Source organism: Cydia splendana, chromosome 10, assembly GCF_910591565.1.
Source record: "Cydia splendana chromosome 10, ilCydSple1.2, whole genome shotgun sequence".
Classification (NCBI taxonomy): Eukaryota; Metazoa; Arthropoda; class Insecta; order Lepidoptera; family Tortricidae; genus Cydia; species Cydia splendana.
Window position 1 is genome coordinate 3,756,633 of NC_085969.1, and position 13,758 is coordinate 3,770,390.

A 13,758-nucleotide genomic window follows, 5' to 3' on the forward strand; every position below is an offset into this window, starting at 1 on the left:
TGACAAACCCGACACGGGCAGTAAACAGAGACAACAAACATTCCTGAAGCGGCGAAAAACCTGCCCCTAAAACGACAGGGTATTATAAAAGTTTTATTTCTTCGTCATTCTGAGGAGCGGAGAAAGCTCGCTGTCGCAGTGGTTGAGAACAAAACAGTACTTACACTAAAACAAATGTTTGCATGACACTAACAAAATATTTTGTTAACTACGGTGGACCGGACCGGACGGTGTTTTTACTTACACAAAAATTGGGAATTGTGAACTACGTTTTACACTAACACCAGCTAACAGATCGGTTTGTCACAACAAAATCAGTTTTAGGATATTGATCAAAATTAATTTCTTCATTACTTAAGTTCACTTATTTTTTGAAATTATAATAAGTACTTATAACAAATCAAATGATTTACTTCAATGTAATTCCAGAAAAAAGTCAAAGAAAGGCGCCAGATCGAATTCATAAACTGTTATTAAAATCATAATACGCCTGATAGAATAGTTTTATCAATTGTCATCAATTCATCATCATTTCACGCGGACGAAGACTCAGGCACATGCTAGACAAATATAATTAATTATTTTTTTATGCAAAATTTAGACGTTTACCTACACCATAATGTTATGAAGTGTGGAAACATCACGAGAAATGAAATTTTAATGATCTGGTAAATTACAGAAATCGAAAGAAAATCTGAATTCTGAGTACCTACAGCGGCTACGTTTGTAAAATTAGACTGTTATAATGTATAGTTTTTAATTATATGAGATCCTGGAAGTTCAGGGGAAGACCAGTGCTAAGCAATATTTAACCACTTAAAAAGACAAATAAAATTAAATCTTGTAAATTGTATGGGTCGATTTTGAAACTTTTTCAGGTTCCTAATTTAAAACTGCGTTCGTGAATTTAGGTGGTTAGCTTGCTGTTTTTATCTGTATACTACACATCTATACAGCAAACCGACACTTTTTTTATGATAATGGAATGGGTGCATACTTTTACCTTCATACATTTAGCGGAGTGCAAATTATATTACGTTTTTAAAAGGGCGTATACTTTAATAACGCTAATGTTTGTACATTTTAAGGGTAAAAAAGCGGCCAAGTGCGAGTCGGACTCGCCCATGAAGGGTTCCGTAGCAGCAAGTAACATAATAAAATTGCGGTTTACGATTTATGACGTATTAAAATAAAACTACTTACTAGATCTCGTTCAAACCAATTTTCCGTGGAAGGTTGCATGGTAGGTAATGTATTTCATATATTTTGTTTAGTTTTATCATTCTCTTATTTTAGAAATTACAGGGGAGGGGGACACATTTTACCACTTTGGAAGTGTCTCTCGCGCAAACTATTCAGTTTAGAAAAAGATGATATTAGAAACCTCAATACCATTTTTGAAGACCTATCCATATATACCCCACACGTATGGGTTTGATGAGAAAAACATTTTTGAGTTTCAGTTCTAAGTATGGGGAACCCCCAAAATATATTGTTTTTTTTTCTATTTTTATGTGAAAATCTTAATGCGGTTCACAGAATCTACTTAAGTACCAAGTTTCAACAGGTATAGTTACCCAAGTAGCACAGATAGCTCTATAACTACTCACTTTTAGTTCTATCTAACGCTCTGTGCATATTAAGACACTTATAATAAGAGCACACTCGTGGTCCTACAGCTGTATAATAGATCTCAGTGATATTTATATAGCTTAGAGCTGATTAAAAGCTGCATTACGGCTCTGAAAACTACCATTAATACGCAAAGAGTGATATAAAGGTATATTTGCTACGACCCTATACAGCTTTAAGGGTTATCAAATGCTTTAACCGTTATAAGGTCTGTTTAGTGGATAAAATTACGCCATGTGCTGTATAAGGAGGTAATTGTGGACTTTTATTACGTTGACTTATTAAGGGAGCACAAGTGAACTATTATGAAGCTAATAGACGTATAATGGAACACACGTGGCGCATAATACAGCTTATCGCTGAACATGTTCACCGCTAAGCAGCTTTTATTACGCTGACTTTTAAAGGAGCACAAGTGAACTAATATGAAGCCAATAGACGTATAAATGGAACACATGGGGCGCATAATACAGCTTATAGCTGAACATGTTTACCGCTAAGCAGCTTTTATTATTCTGACTTTTTGAGGAAGCACGAATGAACTATTATGAAGCCAATAGACGTATAATGGAACACATGGGGCGCATAATACAGCTTATCGCTGAACATGTTTACCGCTAAAGCAGCTTTTATTTCGCTGACTTATTATAAGGGAGAACGAGTGAACCTATTATGAAACCAATAGACGTATAATCGAACACATGTGGCGCATAATACGGCTTAGCGCTGAACATGTTTACCGCTAAGCAGCCTATTATATTACCATTGGGACTGTCTGCATAGCGGCTGTTAAAACGTTCATAAGATGCCTTATAACTGTTTAGAGGTTCACTAGTGTATAGAAATAACGACTTGGACTTTATAGTGGTTCACTTAAGTACCTTTATCAGATATATAACAGTCGTATGCTGCATATAATAATTTTAACGGTTCACGTTGCTTTTTAACATTGACCGCCATTTTATTGTATATAACCTACAAAATTGAAATTGCTTTTCCAACTTTTAAGGGTAACAATATGGTTTTGTGCCTGAGTTCTTAACCTAAATCATTAGTTTAGTACTTCCTATAACGTATTATTAACTTTTTATCTCATAATTCTGTCCAAACCACTGAAATAGTTTTTACACATAGCTTATTTATATCATTAATTTAAATAAATACTGATTATTTTCGTGGCGCACTGAAATTTTCTTAGATAATGTATATATATAATGTCAATAAACTTGCATTCCCAAACATCTTTCTCGCATTAATATATAAAAGATCATGTACAAACATTTAACTAAACACTTTAACAAAATGACTTATGGTGTCGTTGCGCTTAACGTTTTTGCTTCAATATAAATATATTCACCTCTGCGTTCGTCGTCACTATACTAAATATAATAGCTGATTTTTAAGGCAGAGGTGTAAAAGTATGTTATTAATTATCTTTTATTCAGCCCAACGTCAATCTTTCCCGGTATTAGGGTGCACATGTGACATATTAGCTGAATAAAGGGTAACTGGTGGTCTCTTACCCAGCCAATATACACCTCTTATAACTCCTGTTACCCCTTATAATTCCGTTAAATTGCTGCTACAACGCTCTTAAGTAGCTATGTGAACTTAAGGCTGCCTAATTTGTGCCCATTTAAGAGTTATAAAAGCTGAAAAGACGCTTATACAGCTCTTATGCAGCTTTTATATTCCAGCTTCAAGCGTATTCGTACTTCATTATGCGGCTGCTATACAGCTAATCTGTGCTACTTGGGTAGCTATAAGAAGTTTCGGAAAAAAGTGGCAGACAGACAGACAGACAGACAGACATGACGAATCCATAAGGGTTCCGTTTTTTGCCATTTGGCTACGGAACCCTAAAAAGGGGATTTCATACGTGTCCAGTATAAAAGAGGATGTATTTATGACATGTTTTACTATGCATCTCATTTTAAGGCTTCACTTTATGGCCTTTGCATAATATACTATCTTTTTATTTTATTTTCTCATAAACATAGGGCCCGAATCGGATTTTGAAATAGACATCTACTAGATATCCTTTAGACGTCACCAAGATACGATAACGTTATGTTTAAGATCTAACCTGTAAAATTTGACATTTATGCGATTCTGGAGATACTGTTGAACGATTTCCACAAGATATGACTTAGAGATCCAATTCACATCTAATAGATATCTAACACTATCTGACGTAAAAGTGACACTGGTTGCCCGAATTGAGCTGCAAAAGAGAACTAGTTGAAATCCAAACTATAACGTATCTAGAATGGATCTAGTATGTGTCGTCTCTTGTGATCTTGAAGTTCGAATACGGCAGATAGTCGCTTGTATTTTCTTGGCAGAACTAATAATATGGTGTACTGGAAGCAGGTAAAAAATACACTGATATTTTTACGTAGAAAAATGTAAGACTGATTTTTTGAAATGATAAAAATTTTATGGTCTTCATATGGATTAGAGGTTTAAAGTTTTACAATTAGTATTTTCCTCGCGTTGGTAGTCGAAAAAATTGTATTTCACATCGTTATTAATTAACTATTTCATTTTTTTCAGTTGTTTTCAGTAGCAATTTTGCTTCAGTTGTTGTCATAAGTAGCAGAGAAAACCGTCATGTTTTGATTTTACAGCATGTACCTATTCCGTCTGTCCAATGTTTGTATCTCACTCACTTAGCAAAATCATCATCTTCCTCGCGTTATCCCGGCATTTTGCCACGGCTCATGGGAGCCTGGGGTCCGCTTGGCAACTAATCCCGAGAATTGGCGTAGGCCCTAGTTTTTACTAAAGCGATTGCCATCTGACCTTTCAACCCAGAGGGTAAACTAGGCCATATTGGGATTAGTCCGGTTTCCTCACGATGTTTTCCTTCACCGAAAAGCGACTGGTAAATATCAAATGATATTTCGTACATAAGCTCCGAAAAACTCATTGGTACGAGCCGGGGTTCGAACCCGCAACCTCCGGATTGAAAGTCGCACGCTCTTACCGCTAGGCCACCAGCGCTTCCACACAAATACACATTGGACGAATAAATTGGACAGTTGGAATACCACCCTTACATACAGGTAAAGTTAGACCAAGACAAGTCTGCAACGATTTTGATAGCACACGCAGTGCATGTGTCATTTATACGTCAGGATTTAAAAGCTTGACGTTTCAAATAACTCTTGCACTGCGTGTGCTATTAAAATCGTTGCAGGCTTATCTTGGTCTTAACTCTATACTCTGTATCTTTAGGTATTTCAATAAAAGTAAACAAAATCTATCCTCAAATGACTCCTTAAGCCAGCTGAGGGTAGATGAAAACATTACATGATCTAATAAATGTAGGTTAAAGTAAAGTCGTTCAGTCACTGGTCCAGGCGTTTTTGTATTAGGTCCTTACCTATGAAATTGGCGTTTTTGTTCATAGATATAAGTCTGATCCTAGTTTTTTTTTTTTACAAAAGTACATACACAATTACAATAAAACTACAGTGCACTCAATAAACAACGATTTTACATACAATTAATTGTTATTTTTTATTGTTAAGTGTTCAGAATTAAGCCTTGAAAATAGGTCTTTTCATGTGCTGTCGGTTCGAGTATTAAAATTACTTATATTTTTCTAATGGTACCAATTTTCAAGAAATGGAGATATTGAAAACATACCTTAAAGGTGTCAAAAATTACTGGAAAAATTTTGTTTGGTTTGAATTAGCCATCAAAAAAATATCCGCAAAATTAATTGTATGGAAATTCGTGTTTCGTTGAAATTCTCCGGACAAAACGCCAATTTCATAGGTAATGACCTAATATTTGGTTGGTTAACCAATAAATGTTATAACTACTCGGAAATGTACAAATTGTTTCTTTACTTTTATTTAAATACTATAAGATACAGACTATAGAACACATTATTGTTCCGCGGCATTCAAATAAAAATGGTACGTACTCATTCCCGATATTGCCTGAATAAGTATGCTACCTAACATAATTATCTACATACCAGTATCGAAGCATGTAGCTTACATTGAACACAGTATCATTCTGTGGCAGTTAAATAGTAATGGTATAGGTACCCGATATTGCCTGAATAGGTATGCTACCTAACATATCTACTTACCAGTATCGAAGCTTGTAGCTTACATAGAACTCAGTATCGTTCTGCGGCATTTGAATAAAGATGCTAGGTACTCATTCTCGATATTGCCCGAGTAGGTATGCTACCTAACATATCTACTTACCAGTATCGAAGCATGAAGCTTACATTGAACACAGTATCGTCCTGCGGCATTTGAATAAAGATGCTAGGTACTCATTCTCGATATTGCCTGAATAGGTATGCTACCTAACATATATACTTACCAGTATCGAAGCATGAAGCTTACATTGAACACAGTATCGTCCTGCGGCATTTGAATAAAGATGCTAGGTACTCATTCTCGATATTGCCCGAGTAGGTATGCTACCTAACATATCTACTTACCAGTATCGAAGCATGTAGCTTACATTGAACACAGTATCGTCCTGCGGCATTTGAATAAAGATGCTAGGTACTCATTCTCGATATTGCCCGAGTAGGTATGCTACCTAACATATCTACTTACCAGTATCGAAGCATGAAGCTTACATTGAACACAGTATCGTCCTGCGGCATTTGAATAAAGATGCTAGGTACTCATTCTCGATATTGCCCGAGTAGGTATGCTACCTAACATATCTACTTACCAGTATCGAAGCATGTAGCTAACAATGAACACAGTATCGTTCTGCGGCAGTTGAATAAAAATGCTAGGTACCCGATATTGCCTGAATAGGTATGCTACCTAACATATATACTTACCAGTATCGAAGCATGAAGCTTACATTGAACACAGTATCGTCCTGCGGCATTTGAATAAAGATGCTAGGTACTCATTCTCGATATTGCCCGAGTAGGTATGCTACCTAACATATCTACTTACCAGTATCGAAGCATGTAGCTTACATTGAACACAGTATCGTCCTGCGGCATTTGAATAAAGATGCTAGGTACTCATTCTCGATATTGCCCGAGTAGGTATGCTACCTAACATATCTACTTACCAGTATCGAAGCATGAAGCTTACATTGAACACAGTATCGTCCTGCGGCATTTGAATAAAGATGCTAGGTACTCATTCTCGATATTGCCCGAGTAGGTATGCTACCTAACATATCTACTTACCAGTATCGAAGCATGTAGCTTACATTGAACACAGTATCGTCCTGCGGCATTTGAATAAAGATGCTAGGTACTCATTCTCGATATTGCCCGAGTAGGTATGCTACCTAACATATCTACTTACCAGTATCGAAGCATGTAGCTAACAATGAACACAGTATCGTTCTGCGGCAGTTGAATAAAAATGCTAGGTACCCGATATTGCCTGAATAGGTATGCTACCTAACATATCTACTTACCAGTATCGAAGCATGAAGCTTACATTGAACACAGTATCGTCCTGCGGCATTTGAATAAAGATGCTAGGTACTCATTCTCGATATTGCCCGAGTAGGTATGCTACCTAACATATCTACTTACCAGTATCGAAGCATGTAGCTAACAATGAACACAGTATCGTTCTGCGGCAGTTGAATAAAAATGCTAGGTACCCGATATTGCCTGAATAGGTATGCTACCTAACCTTACCAGTATCGAAGCATGAAGCTTACATTGAAGACAGTATCGTCCTGCGGCATTCGAATAAAAATGCCAGGTACTCATTCTCGATATTGCCTGGGTAGATATGCTACCTAACATATATACTTACCAGTATCGAAGCATGAAGCTTACATTGAACACAGTATCGTCCTGCGGCATTTGAATAAAGATGCTAGGTACTCATTCTCGATATTGCCCGAGTAGGTATGCTACCTAACATATATACTTATCAGTATCGAAGCATGTAGCTTACATAGAACTCAGTATCGTTTTGCGGCAATTGAATAGAAATGGTAGGTACCCGATATTGCCTGTACCTATAGGTATGCTACCTAACATATCTACTTACCAGTATCGCCTGGCCGGGCTCCAAGCAAAGTTTTTATCAGACGTAATTCCTCGGCTCCGCGCGGCCTAATGAATTTCTGAAGTGCTCGCAATCAAACTTTGCTCGTTGCCGCTGATGTAGTCTGTCAGCTTAGGTCATGCGAGCCAGGTGTTGTGGTAGATTATTGTGGTAGCTATGCTTTTACCATACTAGCAAAAAAAAAATATTATCCTAAATTGGTGTAAAGTATCTTTGTTTAAGCAACTAAACTAGAGGATGTTGCATGATTTTTTAATTGTTATAACTATATTATCAGACCCTTTAAGGTATTGTTCGAATCTAGAGTAAGCAAGCATTACTGTAGACACTGGCTGCAGTAGTAGTGTGCTGTGTGACATTTCAGACATATATTCATCCGCCATATTGACATTTTGACATTGGAAATGTCTTTTCGTTCGCTCCAGTATACGGTCCGATTTCACGAAAAAGTGCGATCCCCTTATATCTCGGAAAGTTGTGAAGATATATTAAAAAATAGGCTCAAAAGACGCATAATCACGAGAGCTGTAAGGTGCAAAAATAATTATACGAAAAAGTCAAAAACAAAAAAAGTTATGGTCGAAATAGTGAAAATAAAATTCAATTTTTTCCGAATTTTTGATTTTGGTGCTCGATAATTTGGAAACGAAGAATGATATCAAAAATTTGAGAAAAACGGCTCTGGACAATTTAGTCAGCTACAATTTGAGCCTAAAACAAAGACGATCGGGTTAAGGGTTTGCCCTGTAGCCTAACCTTAAAATAGTCAAAAAGTCAGAACGACATTTTTCACAGGACATTTATGACTTCATGTTTCGCAGAGTTCGTTATCGGTGTTTGTTGTGAATTATCGGGATTATGACGGCAGAATAACACTTGCACTGCGTGGGCTTTCAAAATCGTTGCAGATTTTTCTTGGTCTAACTCTATCTATCCTGTTTGAGACGGGCGTAGATAATGAGCACTTAGGAGAGTAGTACCCAAGATAGAGCTGATGCTGAACCCTGGTTGTACCTAGCGGAACTCAGGTTTGGTGCAACATAGGCACACGCTGTTTTGGACACCCGATTCGTCATGATGAGCACATGGTAGAGCATTACCCAAGATAGCTGATGCTGAACCCTGGTAGTACCTATTGGAACTCAGGTTTGGTGCAACATAGACAAACGCTGTTATAGTCATCTCTCGTCGCGTCAAACTGCTGTCAAGAAAATTTCATATCTTGCAGCAAATGGGCCGCTGCCGATCACCACTTCTCGAGTTGACTACGGATTTGCCGTGTAATAATTTTCTTGTACTTTGAACATTAATATATCCTGCTTATTAATCGAAAAATGAAATATGTACCTATACTTATGCGCCACGGCGACAATTATTCAAACTTGGATACGCGTGTGGAAATTTTGCAATTTGTTTGTTCACATGCGTTATGTCCAGGATACTTGTGTTAGTCTAAGAATAAAATAATTATCATTCAACGTTGTAGTTTTATTTTGTAACTTTTTCCTTATCCAGACTTTCTCGTCGCTCAGCGACAATATTTTTTCGAATTCCGTAGATTCATTTCCAATGTGCTCGATAGTCGTGTGAGGCACGAAATCTGTGAATTTTTTGATAGGTTAGACATCGAAGACACAGACCCATCCAGAATTCAGCCACGAAAATCGTGTAAAAATATTTAAAACGTCTATTTGTTAAATTAAATATTTTTTAATATAAAAAAAAAACTAATAGACGTCAGTATTTTTAAAGTAAAACTCATTTATACCCTGATTTTAAACAAGTATATTACTTATAGCTTACTTGATTCGTATGAGCTAGTGACATCATTTAAAAAAAAGTTACAACTCCCGTGGGAGTTAAATGGACTTTGAAATAGCACGCTTACTGCGCAAGTGTGATGAAATAATAGTACCTATATTACACACCTAGGGCAGTAAAATAAGAAATGTCTCTGATCACATGTAGTTGTCGGCCGCGGCGGAGCTGAGGTCTCCAAACATGTGATTTGAGGTTTTCTTATTTACTGGCCGAGGTATCTACACCATTTTTTTATTCGACAGAGCCTGAAAGCTGCAACTTGATTTAGTGCAGTGGGTCATTTGACCGTCCATATACGGAGAACAGAATAATATTTAACAAGACAATTCTCAGTAGGTCTAATTTATGATACTTCTAGGTCTTGTGCCAACTTTGTGCATTTTGTGCAATGCCCCCTGCGATTTTGCAGATAGCAATTAGGTCTTCGTAAATAAGTGGTGCAGTATTATAAAATATAATAAATGATCTTATTCATTTTCCTGTACCGTATTATGGATCTATGAAGGAATTAGAATCAGATTTTTTGATACAGATACAGATACCTACAGAGATACTTAAAAACGGGAGAATTACATAGACTCTGTCAAGCAATTTCCGTGAGTATTAGAATATAGCGGCAAATTTTATAACAAAATGTAGGCGCGAAGGTTTATCGTCCCATAGAAAATTAGCTATAAGTCTATCACACATAAATATAACATTTAACAAACAACTACGAAGTCTTTTATTAAGTAGCTACTAGAGTAATCATTTTCCATCACAATTTACTTAACGACCATCTTATGTATTTTGTAATAGAGTGCAAAATCGATAAACTTACTTTTTAAAGTCTGGTCTTTCTTTCGTCAAATCGTTGATCTTAATTCACCCACCAAACAACATGTTGTTTCTTAAAACTTGGAAAATAGAGTTCAAAATTGAATGACAATCATTTAACCAACCGCATTTTCCACGTTTACCACGCGAAAAGCTAAGGGGCTGTCCATAAATTACGTCATCGATTTTTGGCGATTTTTGACCTCCCCCCCCCCTATAATCATCCAAAAATCATGCTTCAAATGACCACATTTCCTCCTACTTCATGTTACCGTCATCCGATGTCCAGACCCCCCCCCCCCCTAATTTGAAATGACGTAATTTATGAATAGCCCCTAAGGGTTCCTGACGTATGAACACTTGGTATGAAATACGCCATAAGAAAGATATTCAACACTTTGCCTCGGTCTCATTAAGGACGCAACTCCGTTTCTGTCTGATGAGTGATGACAACCTATATTTACTAATTAGGGGAGATTCGTGTTTGCAAGTTCCTTGAACGTTGGGTACGTTACGTTGAGGGCTCTTGAGTCTTTGCAATATGAGTTTGTAATTATGTAATTATGTAGAGAGGGAAAAATATTTTGAAATATTTTGCTTCAAAACGACATTACACACATGTATACTGACTGCATTATGCCACTGAGATTTTAGTTTAGAGTTTTGTATAAAATGTTTGGATTTTTAATTATAATTGGAGTTTACATAATTTTTGATTGTTTGATTTATGCCTCAGAAATCTTCTTCTTCTTCGCGTTATCCCGGCATTTTGCCACGGCTCACGAGATCCTGGGGTCCGCTTGACTACACGTGCACGGAAAAAAAAAAGCTCTAGCAAAGTACCAATTTGGCTTCGTTAAAATTTATTTAGTTAAATACAACCAAGACTTATTTAAAATGCGGAATAAAGCTTTGTAATTCACAAACAAGCAATTATTGCTAAACGTTCTTGGTTGTTTTAACCAAGTACTAATTTGTTTTCAATTAAGTGTCTTAGTCAATATAAACGCGTGTTATTTACTTTTAATAAAGGAGATCGTCGATTTTCTTAGGCGTTTGGGCCCACTCGCAAATTGAACGTATACATGTAATATGTATAGGAAATTAATCGTTATAATTGCTAGATCATGATGATAAAAACAGAATCACGAAATATAACGGGAATTATGAGAAATACTGCAATAAAAACTTGAACATGACAAGAAAAGCTTTTATATACAAAAGCGTATACTACTCACACTATTATGTAAAAGTGTTTTGACTTTTTAAAAGAAAATAGACAAAAGTCTGACATGTAAGTGAAACTGAAATCGTATCCGCGTTCAATAAAAAGTTATATTTTGATCTTATTCGGAAGTTCATCGTTACTTCTACGGAGAGTGAACAGATTCATTTTAAATCTTCTTTCAATGAAGTAAGGTTTATTTAAGGTTGGCGTTACTTGAAAATATTTGTCAGATTGTTAAAAATGGTTGCGGTTAGTTAAATAAAAGTAGCATGATATCGTCGTATTCCGAATTCCTTTCAATCTCCAAACTATGTAACTAAATAAAAAGTCAAATTACTATATTTTAACTACTTATTTTAGTCATTTTTACAGTCGATTTAGAATTTAAAAGTAGGTATATATCAGCATTGCGATACAGCGAGGAAATGCCGTATAGCCACTGTCAATGTCTCATGTAGATCCAAGCTTCTAACTCTACACGCCCCAACTCTACAAGCCCTAATTTCACCTCTACACCTTAGTCAAAATATGTGGCTACGCTGTTTCACTATCCGTCACAGGGGCTTAAGTTGAAAAACTTTTTCACTACTAATTACTTTTCTGTTATACAATAGAATTTTAGTAACGATGTTCAAATTTGTAAGTAGGTACATAGTGTCCTGAAAAAACCTCACGGTTTGTGTGAATTTGAGCGTTATGTCAATGCTAATAAAGATGTTGACGACGGCAAGGCTTTTGTTAATATATAATACATTGATTTACGGAAATGAATAATATAATGTCTTTTAATTATATATTTCTAATTCCCGTTTCATTTTTACACAATATTATATCTTTTTCAGTAATAAAATGCGTATATAATTACTTTAATAGTCTGTACCATATACGTGATGGTTTACTCTGGGCCCAAAATCGACGATCTCCTTCAATTGCATAATTTTACCAACTTACGTTAACCTAGTTGACTTCTTTGATTTTAACAACGAATTTTCCAGGCTCCCTCCGAGCCAAATCACTCGGTTGTAGACAGCAAAAACTAATTTATTTCTAGCCTTCATTTTCTCAGTGTGTCTTAAACGTGTCCCTAATCAGCGAGTGCAAAAATATTAACTTACTTCTAAGTTATGGTACCTATTCCTTTTCTGAAGTCACTACTACTAATTTGAACCAATTAAATACCATTGTGATTTATAATTTCTAAATCTACGCTTTGTACAATACGGGTGTTTAAAACACACAAATTCTAAACTTAATATAAAATGCAATCCGAACAAGACCAAACATGTAGCAGCTTTGTTCAGTATTAGCCAACAATGTTAACAAAACAATCCAAGCCTCGCCGGGAACAAACCCTCGAGCCTTGTTACCTGTGCCAATATTTGGACAGCCGGTGTGTCGCTAATTCTAATGATTTGTGTATTACATTGTGCAGTAATTAAGATGGAGCGTACGTGTGTTTGATGTGGGAATGCGGAAGCGTACGGAATACGCAGCCATCAGATATATCGGAGCGGCTAAGGCGCTCACAAATATCTGAAAACGCCTCTATTGTCAGGGCGTTAGAGCGCGTGTTCAGATATTGTGAACACCTTGGCCGCTCCGATATATCTGACGGCGACTATACCATGTAACTTGCGGAACAATTTTCGCACTGTGGTGCTTAAAATGTAACACATTATAAAACAAAGTTCCCCGCCGCGTCTCTCTGTTTGTGTGTAAGTACTCGTATGTATGTTCGCGATAAATTAAAAATACTGAACGGATTTTCATGCGGTCTTCACCAATCAGTAGAGTGATTCTTGAGGAAGGTTTAGGTGTGTAATTTGTTAAGGTTTTGTGTAACCCGTGCTAAGCCGGGGCGGGTCGCCAGTATTTAAAAGCACACAACGGCCTTACAGCCTACGAAGCAGGAGGTCTTGGATTCGAATCCCGGTAAGCGCTTAATGTGTTCATCACAAAAATGTTTTAGTTTTAGTTTAATTGTTAATAAAATTGTAATATTTATAATGTTTTTAAGAATCGTCAAGTATTTATAAACGCCTTGAAATTAATTACAACTGATAACTTCTAAACCCATTATTCCGAATGTTGTTAGCTAACGTATTTTTAGGATTCCGTAACCCAAAGGGTAAAAACGGGACCCTATTACTCAGACTCCACTGTCCGTCTGTCCGTCCGTCTGTCTGGCCGTCCGTCTGTCTGTCACCAGGCTGTATCTCATGAACA